Source organism: Centruroides sculpturatus, unplaced genomic scaffold (assembly GCF_000671375.1).
Source record: "Centruroides sculpturatus isolate CEXI.00-Female unplaced genomic scaffold, Cexi_2.0 scaffold323, whole genome shotgun sequence".
Taxonomy (NCBI): domain Eukaryota; kingdom Metazoa; phylum Arthropoda; class Arachnida; order Scorpiones; family Buthidae; genus Centruroides; species Centruroides sculpturatus.
Window position 1 is genome coordinate 334,773 of NW_019384566.1, and position 18,624 is coordinate 353,396.

Below are 18,624 nucleotides of genomic sequence, written 5' to 3' on the forward strand. Positions count from 1 at the left end.
TAATTTGATTAGAAAGAAGGATATTTTTATAGAACAAAAACAAACAAATTCATTACTCAGAATAGAAGTTGTGGTTCCCACAGTCAGTTTCAAAGAATAATTTTGATAGTGGAGAGGGTTGCAAAGGAAACCTTTTACTGGTAACAATAGTCGATTTGTTTGTAAGAAAGTAGTGTTAAGTGGTCCCATTGAATCCCCTCTTATCCACTGACAATGACTTACAAATCAAGAAATCAAAAGGGGTGTTTCCATTTAATTGGACACTCGAACCTCGTTAAATGACGTGACGAGCTCTTTTGTTGCAAAATTGTCTTCGCTCCTTTATTCACTGTGTGTAAATGGCCAAATGAGTTTTTAAAGTTGCCGCTTTCTACTTCAAATGTTCTTCAAACACGAAGACAAGAATTGCCAACTATTGTTTTGATTGTTTATAAAAAACGTCAGCTTAACAGGTATTCTATAACTCTTCATATTCTTAAGTTATAAATGAGTTTACGTATAATAAATTGTATTTTGCCACTTGTTACAGTATCCTTAAACAAAGTTAGATATGTTACACATTGTAGAGTTGTGTACAGTACATCTAACAGGTATATAGGTGCGGAGTTATAAAAGCTGTTATATTAGTATGACACTATTACAAAGTTTCAAATGTACAATTATAATTTCATATTTGAAATATATATATATACTTTAATACATTTATAAAGGGGGTACCATAAAAGTTAGAAGCTTAACATTCGAGATATACATCAAAAATAAGGTTAATAAATACATTGTAAAGTAATAAACGGTGGAATGAATTGAGGTCGAAGTGGCCTCTTAAGATCCTCTCCACTAAATAACAAAGAGATTAGAACACACAACTGTATTTTTTTATTATTTTTTTCTTCGGGTTAACTTTAACTGCACAACTAATTGATTTTTACCCTTTCATTAAGTCATCCGACACGCTTCTCGCACATTTCTGACACTAGTCGAGTGTGCCATTCCTCTTCATTCGACCAACAAACCAAACAAAACTTTGCCCAAAAAAAATCAACCCGGCGATGTCCTTGATAAACTAATAGTTTAATAACAGGTTAAATGCGACGGAATGCTACTTTGGTGGTTGATTTTTCCCCTCTTCTTCCTTGGAGAGTTGTTGATCCCTGTGTAGATTATACGAGTGCGGAATAATTACAAGCAGATGGGAAATTTTATGAGGTTTCGAAGAGGCGTTAAGACCTACTTAAAGAATGAAATTTGTTTCTATTATTGTTCTTATATATTATTATTAGTTTACTAGGTATCAAATTTTCGAATGACACAAAGAAAAGTCAAATGGTAAAATCAATTACTTTCTTGTAACGGTTGATTTTTTCCAAACCGTTACTTACGTTTAAATTGACATGAATTGGCATTTTTAATATGAAATGTGGTCAAATATTCGTGAAATCATTTGTTTATGAAATTTCCATAAGTTTACTTTTTTTAGTGAAATGTTTATTGATTTATTTATGTATTTATTTGGATTTGAATTCTGATAGATTAGTTTTTCTTGGTGGAATTTTTATGGGTTTACTTTTCTAAAATGTGTTCAAATTTTCAATAATTCATAATTTTTGAAGAAATTTTTTCGGATTTATTTTTTAAAATATGTGCGCATTCGAATGACTTAGTTTTCTGAGGTGAAATTTCCATAGATTTTTCTTTTAATCGTCTTTAAATAAATTCACAAAAAAAGTTAATTTTTTTTCTAACTTCTACGAATTAGTTTTTCAAAATGTGTTTTTATCCTCTATGAATTTAAACAAAAAGTAAATGTATGGAAATTTAAACTTTATAAACATTTAAATGTAAGTTATTTTTAAGGAATTTTCATAAATTTATTTAAAAAACAGAGATTAAAAAATGAATTTATGTAAATTCGATTAGAGTGCCTTATCAAACTTTCACACACCCCTTTAAATTCGTATCGTTTTATTCATTTCAAACGAGTTAAGCGTTTTTATTTTACGTTTTAAGCCAATTTAAAGTTAATTATAATTTAAATAAATTTAAATAATAATTTTAGAATTATTGAAAGAAATATCAATTTGTTTAATTAAAAATCGAATCTCATTTTATTTATTTATTTATTTATTTTCATATTGTTTGTAGAATAGGCTTAGACTGTTTAGTCTATATACAAGTAAAAATATAGAAAGTGGCTTTAAATATTTGTACATTTAGTAGAAAGTATATAGACCTACACACGCTTTATATACACATTCTTCCTCTTCTATTTTCACTCGATTGCACCTAAATAATAGAAAAGAATTGTTGTCATCATCAGTTATGTAAATGAATTAAAATGATTAAGTTGTTGAAATAAATAAACAAATATTATGAAAAGTGTTAAAAGATAAAAATTATTCTTTAAATTACCTAAATCAATGCGTTTTTCTATAAATTTTTTCGTGATCTTTAACTCTAAGGATCATTAGAAGAATGTGCTTAGTTCTTGATAACTCCTAGAACCAAATGATCTATATTTCAAATTATAGGAAACATTCCAAATGAAAATTTTACATTATTTTAATACGGATATAGTTTTAATTTAATTTCCCAAATTTTAAGTAGCCTAATAATTTCGAGATCATAAAATTTAATTTTAAATAGGTAATAGATGTAAATGCTACTCATATTTTAAAGATTAATTAGCAGACAATAATGGAGACCCAATTTATTTAAATGAAAACTGCGCTAGCATTTTCGTCTTTTTAATCATTCAAATTTCTTTTATTTCCATATTTTTCATTTTATAATGCGAAATAATACATATAATTATATTACACTATATAATCTTTTTCATATTTTGAAAGATAAATAAGGTGTGATATATGGAAATGGAGTTTAAAATGAATATAAACTTGGAAGAAAAATCGAGTAAATGTCTTTAAAATATGGAGTTTAGGCTAATAAGTCATATTTTAAATTGCTATTTCGTTGTAAACTTAAAATTTTAAACATTCATTTATTATAAGAACGATAAATCTAAGTAAAATTTGTTAAAACTCAAAAATATTTAAGAAAATTAACTTTATATCAAGCGAAGAAGCGATCAAAGTCGAATAAATCTTATAAATTAATTGTAAACTTAAAATTTTAAACATTCATTTATTATAAGAACGATAAATCTAAGTAAAATTTGTTAAATATCAAAAATATTTAAGAAAATTATACTTGGAATAGCATTCCTTTGATATCTGTAATTGCAGTCTATGATATTCAGTTTTGTTCTTCGATTGACCTGTAGTGATATATTTATGATGATATCTTTACATAATTAAGACCCTGTTAAAATATTTATAGGATAGGACATCGAATAATGTCAGATATGTATAGAATATGTATTAATTCTTTATCCGAAATCACTAATTATCATTTGTAATTCTGTACTCTTTCTGTCATCATCATCATAGGTTTCGAATATGTTGGTAATCATCATTAAATAATTCTAAAAATAAACAGATAAATGGGATGTTAAGGTATAATATTTATAAATAATTGTATAACTTATCAAAAAAGCTGTTTTATTAACTGTATAGAATCTATGGTATCACCTTATCATGTCATGATCTGTACATTAATCAAGAATTTGACATTTTCTCTCCATCAATATTATTAAGTATCGATTCAAAAAAATCAAAATTCGTTCGTTCGTTCCTCAATTAAACGTCATTTAATGTTATTCTTTTTATAAAATTGAATTTTTTTTAAACGAATTAACAAAGTATTCCTTCAGATTAATTATCTTAACGGCTATGATTATGAAAAGAATAATCTAAGTTAAATTTTGCGCTTTTATATTGCATGTTGTTATTTGATTTTTAAAATATTTTTGATTTATTTGGAAACTATTCTTTATTTTCTAAGCTAATAAATCGATTTTTTTTGTCTTCAAAATGCCAAGAATAAAATATTCTCAAAGTTGTTCGTTCTATTTATAATGTTATCGAGTGCTGTAAATACTTTACTGAAGTGGTTCTCAATCTATTAGTCGGGTCGTTGTAACGTAAAGACAAGACATACGAGTGATATAATCTGTAATTTATGTTCAATTAGTCTTATTTTTTGAATGAGATTATTTGAAATATTAAAACATTTGTATCATGATTTTTCTAAAAATCGATTTGAAATAAATATAATAAACATATTTATGGAAAAAAGAGTATTTTTTACATGTTTAATTTGAATTTAGAACGATGAACCTTTACTTAGATTTTGAGCTTCGTGATCAAAATCATTATTACACTTAAACACCATAATCGATTATATGCTTGGAATTCAAATCAAAGTATCCAAAATATCCATTTGATATTAATTATAGAGATTCTACGTGGATCTAAGAGTATAATGTTTTCGCATTAGCAGCAACTAACTATGCTTAATGGTTTCTTAATAGAGGAGCAGGAAAATAAAGGGTGTTCCTTGCTACTGTTTCCAATATAATTTGTTTACATATCATGGATCCTTAACTATTTTTTTAGAACTTATATATATTCATTGCAGCGCTTTTTTAGATCCAATTAAATGATAATTTCTTTGTTTAATGCTTTACGATTTTAATAATTCCGTTCGTATTTTCAGTGTTTGGTACTAATGTTATGTTTTTTAAAAAAATAATATTTTTCTAAAAAGTTTATATTTGATATTATTATTATTAAATGTGAAATTAGTGTTTTTTTTAAAAAATAATAAAATTAGAAGACTGTATCAATATTTACGATTTTTTGTTATTTTTAATGATACTTAACCTTTTTTTACTTGGCGTTATCTTTATAATATATACGAATAGGCTACTTTAAGTACTTAGTAAAATACTCAGCTGTTTTGCTTCATGTTTTCTTTACACTGTATTGAATGCTGTAAATTAGTTCTCAATTTTTTGAAGAAATTCCCTCTTTTTATTAAAAAAATTAATAATCTTTATATATTCTAAAACCATATTGACCTATAGTTGCTTTGGGTATATTTTATTCTAATAAAATTAAGATTTCCTTACAGTTTTTGTTAGTACACAATTATTTTTGAAACAAAACAAAGTAAAAGAGCATACAGAGTTACTGCCAAATGAAATCAAATTCTGATATAATGATTATGATCTAGTCATACCACAATGATAACTTTCAACGTAATAATTTTAGTGAAACAAACACAGTAGTTGCGAGAGTTCTTAATACTATCTTGTGTTAAATAGAATATCGAGTGCTATAAGAGGTGGACTCGAAAGTAAGCAATGATATTGATCATTGCTTACTTTCGAGTAAGCATTTCTTCGATTTCTCGAGCATTTCGAGTAAAGATTTCTTCGCATCTTCTAGAAGAAATCTTTCGTCCTACAGAGGAAGGATCACGCTTTACAGTTTGAGAACCACTGCTTAAATACTTAATAAATAGTTGGCAATCTACCAGTTGGAATGTGTAATGTAAAGCATCTACTGCATTCTGTAACGTATTCTGCCACTCGAATCACCAACAGGTTACAGGTACGAAAGATAAGAGCGAAACCATAATTACGACAGAAGTATTCTTCGATCCCTTCCTATAATTCCGATAATTATTTCCGGCATGTGACCCCCACACCTATAGAAGATCCGAAATTTCCAATTCATCAGCATCGACAACGAGATTTTTTAGGTCACTCACCTTCTTTCTCTCGACTCATTGTAATACAAAAGGTGTTGGGTAGATTGTTGTCAGGGACGAGGACTCATTGGAAATTAGGGAGAACAAGGCGACAACACTGTCCCCGGGATGTCATTTATCAGCGGAGCAAAAGTAAATATCAGATAGTCAATGATCGATCGAGCGGTTTTGTTCCATCACCAACGTGTTATTATCACCCGAACCCAATGTCCCCTGGCAGTGTGACATCAAGTTGAACGACCCTCTCCGTCAAACAAATACAAATATTGTCATCTTACCCCACCCCTTAACACTATTTCGGAATTGATAAAAAGTATCTTCGATGATGAGCGGAATTTTAAATACTTTTCCACCTTTTCTTAATGGTTTTCTTATTCAAAAATTTTGTTTCACATCGCGTTTTGTTTAATGAAGGCTTAAATAATTTTTTACGTGAATTAACTAATAAATTATGATTTCTTTTTTTTATAAAAAGATAATGTAAATTGTTTAAGATTAATGTTTTCTTTAAGTTTTTCGGACATTTACAAAGTATATAATAATATTTTCTTTTCTAAAAATAATATTAAAATTGATAAATTGATCTTCTAAAAGTACAGAATATTAAACAATACACGTTGCAATTTGTATTTATAATAAAAGTTTAGAACTTAAAAGTGTTATATTTTTAAAAAATTAGAATTTAGAAGAGTCATACTCTTAAGATACTAGAATTTATATAACACATTTCTAAAATATATTAACATACAGGTATATAAATATTATATTTCTAAAAATACTAAAATAGATAAAACTTACACTACTAAAAACACATTATATATATAATAATTCTAAGAATATCCTTGAAGTTTCGAAAAAACTTTTTAATTTTAAGATTTATTGATCTAATAAAACAAATTTTATTACTTAACTACATATAAATGAATGGAGGAGGGAAAAGAAAAAAAAAGTAATTTATAAAAATATTGCGTTATTATCCGAGTGATGTTTATAAATTAACTCGAAAACAATAGTTAAAACGTCGATTTTTTTAGATAGACATTAGACTTTATTTATTTATTTATTATTTTTAAATTTTTTTAGAAACGAAAGTATTGACCTCGAGTAACGATTATTGAACTTTAGAAATCGATAAATCGAGCGCACGATATATGATTTTTTAGATAATTTGGCAAAGTTTAATACTTGAGAATCGGTATATATCACGTTGAATTCGATCATTCTTCTTGGAACAAAAGTTTTCTGCTTTTTTTCAAGGGCTGAACAAGGGCAAATGCCCTAAGGGTCCGGAAATCCTCTCCGCTTTTCTTTGATTTTTACTTTATTATTTAGAATCGTCCATTAAAAAAAAAGCACTACTTATAAAACTTTGAAGTTTAAGAAGCGATCCCAATTAATTTTGTTTCTCAGATTTTATTACGTTTTAAATTATTTCGTATCTTTTAGATTTTCATATAACATAAAAGTCTAAAAAAATGATATTTATGTTTTATTTATAACTATTAAAAAATTCATTATTAATTTAGATTTCTTTTCCTAAATATTTCGTTTTAATTATTATTATTTATCAATTATTTAATTATATAAAAAAATTTTGAAAATGAAAATTGCTAAGAAATTTTTGGATGCTGTTCTGCTCTTTTTAGAATTTTTGATTTAAATAAAACTAAAAAATAAATAAATACATTTTAGATTTTGTATTTAAATAATATGATATTTTTTTAAAAGAAAATTGTATCTAAATTTAAAAAATTACATTTAATTAATTAATTAATTACAAGAGAATATTTGAAAAAAAACAATATGCATAAGAATATTTTGTTTTACATTTTTATAATTTATCAAAGAAATTTGTAAAAAATTAAATTTTATTTAAATTTGAATCTTTTAAATTTTTTAAGAAAGATAAATATATAATTTACCCAATTATGTACGAAATTTTTTTGAAAAAAGAAATTAGTAGAAACTTTTTAAGTTTTGTTTGCTTTTTTTTTTAGAATTTATCAAAGAAAATCTGAAAAAACGATATCGGATTTTTATGAAGGAAACAATCGAAATAAATAAAAGTGTCAAAGAAATGAGTATAGAACAGATGTGGCAAATGACGTTGTGTTTTTTGAATTCAAAGAAACAAAAGGTGGAACTGTCTCAAAGAATTGACATCTAAGAAATGGCTTATTGTCTTTTCTTTATCGGCAACTCCAACTAAATTAAATTGTTCGGGAAACAAAGTTAACGAGATTCTTGTTGTGTTTCTCTTCTTCTTCTTCTTCTTTATTATTTGATGCTCTTATCTAAAAAAGCCCCTCCCAATAAAGTCTCTTTAAAATTATAACGGCTTCAATAAATCTTCTAAAAATATATGTATGTTTATTATAAATATTTAAAACTATCATACATCTAAACAAATCAGGTTAAATTATCTGAAAATTTTATATATTCTCAAAGATGAATAATTAAAACATTAAATTAATTTAGGAAATTTTAGAAAATAAAATAAATTTATATCTGTTTTATTGGAATTTATCAACAATTTTGCTTTTTTAACGTTAATTATTCTCTTTTTTGTGTGTTTTTTAGAAGAAAAAGGAAATAGGGCAAATTACCTGTAATATAAAAGTGAGGCACCCAAATGAAATCAAATTCTGATATAATGATTATGATCTAGTCATACCACAATGATAACTTTCAACGTAATAATTTTAGTGAAACAAACACAGTAGTTGCGAGAGTTCTTAATACTATCTTGTGTTAAATAGAATATCGAGTGCTATAAGAGGTGGACTCGAAAGTAAGCAATGATATTGATCATTGCTTACTTTCGAGTAAGCATTTCTTCGATTTCTCGAGCATTTCGAGTAAAGATTTCTTCGCATCTTCTAGAAGAAATCTTTCGTCCTACAGAGGAAGGATCACGCTTTACAGTTTGAGAACCACTGCTTAAATACTTAATAAATAGTTGGCAATCTACCAGTTGGAATGTGTAATGTAAAGCATCTACTGNGGAATTTATTCTTTAAAAAATTTCTAATTGAAAAGCCTTACAGTCTATATTACAGAACTTACTCTAAATTATAGATTGAAACACTTATTTATATCTACTTGCCTATGAGTACTCTAACCCATATGCTCATAAAATTTCATGTATTAATTTTGTAGATATGTAGATTCAAATTTATGTTAGGTCCATATAAGAAAATAACCATATAATATTTAAATGTACCTGTAGGATTTGTATACCTTTTTCTTGTATACAATTACGCCCGCATTTATTCTATATTATGTTGTAAAGCGTATGAGAAAGTTCTATAGATATGTAGAATCTATATGTCGTAAGAGAACTCCAAAATCTACAATACTAATATGTATGAATTCTGTATAAATAGCCATATTTTTATATAAGATCTACAGAACTCCTATACATGAGTGTTGCAGATCTTGGAGTTTTTTTACTACATATAGACTATAGCCTATTTATGGGGCTTCGTATATAAACAGTGTATGTATAGACATATAAAAGGGTTTGTATGTATATATATAGAGAGAGAGAAACTATACGACTATAAAGATTTTTCTTTGGCTGTATATTACAGGAATAGTTCTATAGATATACTCATACCTGTAAAAGTAGCTCTGTAGGCTTTATACAGAACTCTATAAATGTATATCTACAAAATTATCTTTCTATAAATATGGAGAAATATATATGTAAGTATATCTTACATATAATTACATATATATGTACAATGTGTACAATTTTACATACATATACATAAAAAATTATATATAGCTTATTTATTTATACACTTAAGTATACATTTTAGTGGACTATAAAAACTGTTTAAACGACGGGACAGGACAGAGCATAAACACTCATTCAAAAAAATATGACTAATTAATCTCAAAATAAATAATTATATAATTAACACCCGTTCACTGTATTCAGAACTTAATGTAGTTATCTGTACAATCTCTGTGTATTTGTCGATTCCTATACTTTCTTGTAATAACATTGACAAGCGTAGGCCTAAATACTTTACTATCAGACGGCAGTAGTAGATCTAATTACAGAAAATTTAGTAAAGTAATTTGATGTTTTTATTATTAAAATTCCTCAGTTAAAAAAATAAAATAATTAAAATACTAAGCAGGTAATCGAAACTAAAAACTTGTTAATCTAATGATCTTAGATGAGTGCGTTGATCCGACTTACGATCCACAAAAATGTCGAAATGATTCCGTTTAAATCTTAAAATGATAATAAAATGTCTTTAAGCTAATTAGTTTTAAGTATTCCTTATATTTTTTATTAAATATTTAATTTTTAAGCCTGGTTTTAGTACTTTTTAAATGTTCTTGCTTTAAAAGAGGAGATTATAAAAGAGAATTTTGAAAAAGAAAATTAATTTGAATATCTTACATTTAGCCTATTCTATATAATATTACTAGATTGTGATGATTATATAATTTTACTGTTAAAAATTTCGGACAACTATTAATCATAAGTATGTTACGCTAACTAAGAGCAAGATTTACAAAATATCACAATAATGATATGTAAATCAAACGCAACGTTTGTAAAATTAATAAATTATCAAGTAAATCAAATATCAAGTTAAAATTAGGCTTTATTTTTGTAATATATTAACTTAAGTCAAGAGCCAAGTTTGTAAATCGATTAAATCAAATTCTCTCTGTAAATTCGCAAAATTTATAAAATATCAAGTGCCAAGTTCATAAAAATTCATAAAATGATAGCTAAATCAAGCCAAGTTTATGATAGATAACAAAAATGATAAATAAATCAAACGCCGAGATCCTAAAGTTCGTAAAATATCATCTGAACTAAATATCAGGTTCATAAATTATAGCAAAACCAATGCCTAAAGCAAGCGCCAAGTTTATAAACTATAACAAGAACAATACATAAAGCGAGTGCCAAGTTCATAAAGTGTAACAAGAATGATACTCGTACAAGCATCAAGTTTATGAATTTTAAATATAGGCCTAAACGATACGAAGTCAAGCATCACATTGACGAATATCTTAATATGACATTCGTATCTAATATTTAACGTAAATTTAAAGATAAATTTTCATTATTATTTTTCTATACATTAAAGTAAACTGTACAAAATTGCATATTTTTATTTTTTCTTATAATTCCTGAAAATTATAAAATAGAATATTTATGGAAAGACCGTTTACTATAAAATCCAAATTATAAATCTAAAATTATTATTATTAAATCTTAAAAAAATACAAAAAAGTTTTTAATTTAAAATCTCCAAAAAATTTAGATCATCACATTTAATTTTATTTTAATTAATTATTTATTATTTTTATAAACAAAATTAAATAAAATATGATTAAATTATCTTAAATAAAAAAAATTCATTTTAAATCGGATAACGTCAACAATTTTATTACAACGTGATCCTTAACACGCCGTTTTATATCTTTTTACCCCGAGGATCCCCCTTTAACAAACTATAATAAAGTCAAAATAAATAAACGTTACTGTTAACGAATACTTTAGTTTGAAAAGACAGACAACCGGACGGCTTAATTATTTGAACATTTATGCTTATGCCATTTACTTAAAACATTGTGTAATACACAGTCAAATTTAACAATAAATTACATTGTGTACGTTCAAGAAAGACGTATTGCTCTCATTAATTGTTACGTATAAGAGACACGTGACACTCTATCGATCCCTGCAATAATATTGCAGCTTAATTAATCGATGACATATTTATATGCAATATATTTAATTAAGATAAGCCCTTTATTTCTTTATTTATATCATCGACCGAGGCAACACACAGTTATTGATTTATCGCATGTAATATTTTCTTAAATCTCGCGCTAGTTTTTAGTGTACCCATCGTCGTGTTTTGATGTTCTTTTAAGTAATTTGCATGGCACACTTCGAGTTCAAGGTTAGTTCTTTGCTTTTAAAGTCGTTGCGAGCCATTGGTTTCAATACAAAATCGTATCACCCGAGCAATCGAGCCACGTGTTGGATGTATGTTGCCACGACATCCATTGGCACGCGACAATTTCCTAACCGGTTATTAGATCGCTCGTGACACGCGCCATGTCCTCTTTCTAAGCAATCATCAACTGTTGCTGCTACTTTTTTCTTTACAGACTTCTACAGACTTATCTTCTGCTATCTGTCATTATTAAGGACAGCTTTCAATCGACCCTTTGCTCCTTTAGCTAGAAGTTAAAGGGTTCCTTTAAGGGTATACTCGATTATTATGCTATACCCAACACTAGACGATTAATTCTGTATTTCTTCTTCCCTTTCCAAGAAATCGCAGAGTAGTGATCAACAGTGAACGGCCTACAGACCTTGACGTTTTCATACAGAAAAAAGGAATTTCTCTACCAAATTATGTAGTTCTTGATGAATAGTTTCGATGTGTCGGAAACCAAGTCTATCATTCAGATAATTTCTAAGTTAATTCTAAGCAAGAGTAACTTAAAATTTCATCTCTTTGTGTATCCTTCTGCAATAAGAATCAATCCTATTAAATATTTATTTATCTTTATGTTAATATCGAGTTAATAGAAAAATAAGAGTTCAAGTTTACTCGAAGGTCATTGAGATGCTCAACTGCTGTATACTACAATTTGTATATATCTTTGGAATTCTGTACCTCTGTTATCTACAGGGTATGCTGAGAGGGATGATAATTTAATCTCATTTGCAATTATTATTCGAGAATAACGATGTAAGACCGTTGAGTTATGTAATTTAAATTTTACCATCTCTCCGTTATTTCTTTAATTACAAACATTATGGATTTTTTCTAACTAAAAATAGCAATTATTCATCATATAAAAACTTAATTTTTTTTTCTACTTTTGTGTGTAAAACAGAAAAAATGTTTTTAGTGTAACTCCTTAGAGAATTTCTGATAAAAAATGGAAGTTGAATTGATCTAAGCTTTAGTTGAGTTGATGTTGAATTGATCTGAACTAGATCTGGCCTATCTGATCCACTGATATTAAGCTGATTATCTACTGTTGAATTGATCTGATCTTGTAATCGCCCAATGTTGAACTAAGCCAATCCTGAGTCGATACTCCAGATATGATTTAATCATCATGCAATAACGAGCATTAAACACTACAAACAAGAGCGTTTTCAGGCTAAATTTTACAAAACATCACACTTTTAGAAATCTAAAAATAGACTAAAAAGACCCAAAACTTTCATTCCTTACTGAACTTCTTAAAGAATGAATGGAAAGTAGGGGGTTCGATCCACTTCCAAATGAAAATGATTATATTCTGTACGGATGTAGATACTCTTTATGAACCAAGGTCAGTTACGAAGAGCGCTTTAAAGAAGAAAAAGGAGGAAAAAAAACCAAAGGGTATAAAAGAGACACCCCTCCCGGGTTGACACGAACCCCTGAATGGTCCCCGGTCTTAGCAATTATTTCTAAGATAGATATAGGGCTCGAGAATCGCACGCGATGTTTCGTTGCCACTACAAGGTTAAGCCTTGAGGCCATCAATGTCTTTTCTGTTTTGAAAAGTTCGACGCTGTAAAAGATATTATCTAGTTGACTAACAGTCATTTAAAAGCTTTATTAGTGGCTGTTGTAAGCAGTGAGTAGCATTTACAGTTGTAATCATTGTACGTAAGTTATTGGTGATGAATGTTGGATAAGTTTTTGAATATTTTTTTGTTCTTTGTAGGTTAGTGAACCACGCTCTTAACATCTTTGAATAATAAATAGATCAAATTTCAAATAAGGGATATAATTATAACATAAACACGATTATTCCTCCATGTTTAATTTATAGAATTTATACAATAACATTATAGATCTATTAAGCAAATAAAGTACACTTGAAGTATAAATAGAGCAAAGTTTTGAATGATTTTTTTTGAATTCGTGTCCAAAAAAATGTTAGTAAATTTCAACTTATATCGAATGGAAATTATGATTTAAGCGTATAATAGGCTATTAGGAGGATGTGGGACCACCTTTCTAAGAACAATGGAGGGGATACATTTTAAAAATCGAATCGTTTTCTTAGTTTTGGCCAATCTTGTGCCAATTATGAAGTAAAAATGCAACTGAAAATTATCTTTTTTTAGATCTCCTCTTTGTTGTTGCAATTATATCAACAAATGTTTAGAGAAAGTGTAAATGTGTGAGTTTTTACAGTGCAAATTTATTATTTTCATCGAGTGCTGCAACAAAAAAAAACGAGGAGCAACTCACCTTTCGTTTCCTGTTGTACCCTTTGACTCCCTGAGTTATGGAAATTATATCTAGTTTATATATAATTTAAATATAAAATTAATAGAGGAATCATTCATAATTTAGTATTAATCAAAGAAATTATAGGAAAAAACATTTATAATGAGGGTCTCAGACTACGAACAATACCTCAGAGGTGTAAATGTGCCCCCGGGTGATTGGCCTTGATGAGTGGATGACGTGTTCGCTAGTACGTAGTCATTAACGTCATAAAACGTAAGTGTAACGAAACTGTTTGACAGAACATGAACATCTTCAAGTTGACCCAAGTATTGTTCATCATCTGTAGTTTGGGTGGTCGTGTAGACAATAAGTTCAGCGCGGACTAAGCTTTTGATTAAGTCTCACAGTCTAAAAACTGGTTTCCAAGGTTACATTAAACTTAATATTTTACTTTTCTCCATCACCCCGTCTAAAGTGTTTGCTCTGATGGTCCCAAATTGGGAGCAAATCTTTCTTTAAACGTTCAGAAACAATACAAAATCCACTTCAAGACGGTCTTGTTCAGCACTCGAAATCAGCAAATTTGAGATAAATTATAGTCTAAAAAGTCATTTTATTTAAGAAAACTTTGTAGAAACCCAAGTTACATATTTTTAAACATGGTTCCAAGTAATAAAATCAGTATTACTGAGTAAAGTGAGCATAAAATCTTTAACGTCATGCGAATGACGTTAAGATGTTACGCTCACTTTACTTTAATGCAAATTAATGTTAAAGACAAGCATTTAAAGGACGAATAAGTATATTTTCGTTGATAGAATACGTATTTTTAATATTAAATTACAATATTTTTCATCAAACTTAGCGTGAAAGTGGAAATTGATGCTGCACTTTATCTTTAGTATAGTCCATCTTCCATTAACCAAATGGTTTTATCTTTGTAGAGCGAAGATCAAAATACCACAAAACCCAATTGATAAAAAACCTAAGGCCATTTGAGAGCATTTTTTATGCTTTACACGTTACTTCGATGCTGTTAACGCCTTTGTAATAACTTAGTTTTACACAGTAGCTGGGTAGGTTGAAAGTAATTACACCCCAACCCTATATAATTCTATAGGTCCATTCTTAGATTCGATTTTGTTCTTCAAATTCGACTTAAAATATTTTACTTCTGTTGGGAAATTTTTAAAATAAAATTCGCTAGAAGTTGCTCCAAGACATTTTGCTTCTCGTGAATAGATGAGTGTGATCGAGCCCAATAAACTCAGTAATTGTCGCATTGTCTTCCAAGAAAAATAGTTAAATATTTTTTTTTAATATTAAAAAACGAGACTTTGTCAAGTCCCCTTCGTGTTTACTTGAAACTAATTTTATTATTATAGACTATTACTTGTTTCTCTTCTTCTTGCCTATTTGTTTAACATAAGAAACAATACAATTACGCTAAGAATTTTTTGGATTTCTAAAAAATTAATGCAAACTTTAGTAAATTTTTTTTAAAAAAAAGGAAGGAAAATATTTAAGGTAGCTTTTCTTAATGATAGTCTCTATACATTTTTATTCTTTTAGCGTAGTAACGAGTTCTAAGTAAGAGACGTAATGTCGTAGTATAGTTAGCACGATAATTATGTTAATATTATAATTACTTTAAACACATTAACTAGTTTTCACTTAGTTAAATTACACGAAGAACAAATTATCTTTATTTTTAAACTAACGTGTATCAGATTTAGACGTAAATTCGTTAAAATGTATAAAATGTTAAAAGATTCAAAACGTATTAAAATCATTAATATTTTAGCACTAAAGAACGATTGATGTAGCAACTTATACAAAATTTGAGTCGAAATTTGGCAAAATATATGTAGAATTTTGCTTAAAATTGGTCAAGAAACTCTGCTTCTATAGATCTACTCGAGCTGACACACACGACTTATCAGTATAATGATAAAACACATAATTTTCGTGAGATTTTAAGTAGTAACACCAAAAGATTTATTTTACGAGCTTAAAAACTTAATTTTGATAGTGTTGTAGCGCTAATTTTATGTATAAGGTCAGCCAATTTGCCATCATCTCTGTTGTTATTAGGCAATTATGCATGAGTAAGTGTTCGTTGCAGACTCTTCCTCTTCTTTGCAGTTGCCGTCTTCTACTGACAAAGTGTTGTCAGAAGGTCAAGCTATCATTACTTAATACCGGATAGGCCGTGTGTACATTGTCTCTTAAATGGCAAGTGAGTTTTGGCAGGCCTATTAATCACCTCGCCCATTACTGACATACAGTGGCTTCATCTTCTTGCCAGTCACTGCCGCATGTACAAGAAGACAGACCTCCACGGATGCGAGGAGGCCATTACTAGGTACTTATCTATACTGATAGAGCAGTGAACAAATGGTAAGGGGACGAATCCCGAGTGATAAAAGTTCAATTTTCCTATTGTCTTCACTGGGGATTGACTAACCATTCACTAGCTTGATTTAATGGCACTTACTTTATAGCAGATTTTAAAGAGGAACCGAGTACTAGAATTTAATTTAAGATCCCTTTTTCGCTATAGAAACTATTTAATTCTTTAAATGGAAACGGCATTAGTTTTAAATCTTAATAGATTTTAAGAGGATTTTAAGTATTTACAACGATAAATTCGTCTAGCTCGTGCCGAACTTCTGCCTATTTTTATAAAATTTAATACTTAAATTATGTTTTAGGGCATTGATATTTTATATTTAAATTAACTCCGATCATCTTTAAACACGTATATTAAAGATTCTGCAATATTTAATAACTAGGGCAGTGGTAAGTGCTGTAAAAGACCACTTAATAAGACAACCATCAACGACACCAAGTAAAAAACTCGAAAGTAATTAATACCTTTCAGTTATTGATAACATTGAAGCATTATATTATAACTAATATTGTGTTGTTTGAATGGTGTTAACAGTACCAAAATTTAGTTTCTAGGCTCTATACATATCCCGAGGCCGGGGTGGAGCGTCTAGACAATTTTCACTTACCATAAATACATATTTATGTAATAAAACAAGTAAAAGAATATCGGAAACATCCATAAATCCCCGTACGATTTTTTGGATTTCCTAATTTGTAACATTCGATTCTTACTCGAATGTGTGACAACACAGAGCGTGTGCATTCGTCACGCAAAGGTATGACTTTAGACGCGAGGCATGCTGGGAAATTTTAAAAGAGTTGTCTGGAGGAGATAAGAAAACACCTGGCCCCGGACGTTATCATTTCTATGATCAACGTTCGACTGACCCCGAGAAGACTTAACTTGACCTTTGTCCGATTAACTAATTCGGAGTAGCAACAATATAATTATTATTAATAAAGTATTTTTTGAGGGGGGCAGAATTATAATAAATGTCGATTGCTTTTTTTCTAGATTTTTTTGGACGTTGTTTTATAGTTTCTGATCGGTGAGGTGATGCTGAATATTCAATTAGTTAAGTAAAAAGTTGTTAGTAAATGAATGGAGTAAGCATAAGGAACTGTAGTTATGAAGTGTATGATATTAATCTTCTCGTATGTTTGTTTTTTCTCTCAAGGACATTTCGACTATCTTCTAGATCCATCATCATTTTTGCTTCTTATCTTTCACAACTTGCAATCATTTCTACTGAGATTCTATCGATAAACATGGATATCAAACTGTTCATTCAGTCCTTGGTTCTTCCCTCTCTTCGTTGTATGCCTCTGTAAAAGACTTTCTTTTCTTAAGCAATACCTATGCTTATGTATATCTATTATACCTATATACTTAAGTCTATAAATTTGACTCAACACTTATGTCTTTATGTAAATTATAAATATAAATTATATAGAAGAATATATATTTTAAATACCTTAATAAATTAAAAATATATATTCTTAGCATGCTTTCAAGTATTCTTAAGCTAAATTTATTTATTTATTCTTATAATTTAATGTGTTCGTGCTAAACGTATTCTATAAATTGCTTCGCTCTTCGCATTTAAAAATTTTTAAATAATTTTTTCGAAAATTCTGAATAAAAACAAACTATTAGAAGTACAACAAAGTCTTGAAAGTGGAGAAGATTATATATTCAATACTATTTAAAGATTAATAAGTGCTGAAATTAATGCTTAAAGTGTATTAATATGCATTAAAAATAATGCATATTAAAATGCATACCTGTAAATATAAATATACTTTTAATCATATTATTTTTATTTACAAAATATATATCATGTAAAATGCTTTAAGACATTAAAAACCTTTATAAATTTATATAAAATTATATTATTTTAAAAATAAGTTATGGAAAAATTTTATGTGAAAAATACATCATTTATTATATTGATGGATAGAAAATAAACGATAGCATCGTCTATACAATGCTTTTGCAGTTTCGTTTTGATGGATTATTGTATTATTGTCAATATATCAACACCTATTGTCAAGTAAATGAAGTGGATTTGTGTTTTCTGAGACTGGAACACAACTCGGAAAAGATGTCCAACAGACAAATCACTCGACGTTCTTTCCCATTCATTTACTTTCTGTATTCATAGAGTGAACAATGTGGGCGTGAGTTAGTCACTTACAACACTCCTGCTGTGATTTCCTGTTGACACACTATTTGTTTATGTCCAGCTGACACTATGCCTTTTGTTGCTGTTTACATCTATTTCACACTTTTTTTGTTTATTCCATTGAAAATACCTTA

At 28.1% G+C, this 18,624-nt stretch overlaps 1 long non-coding RNA gene across 1 annotated transcript; it reads right to left on the reverse strand.

Moving 5' to 3' along the window:
• Positions 1-854: 854 nt before the first annotated feature.
• Positions 855-3,712, reverse strand: LOC111624045. Its single transcript, XR_002756506.1, has 3 exons — positions 3,588-3,712; positions 3,208-3,481; positions 855-1,227 (listed from the first exon to the last, which is right to left on the reverse strand). It is a non-coding gene; the product is annotated as an uncharacterized LOC111624045 (long non-coding RNA).
• Between the last annotated feature and the right edge of the window lie 14,912 nt (positions 3,713-18,624).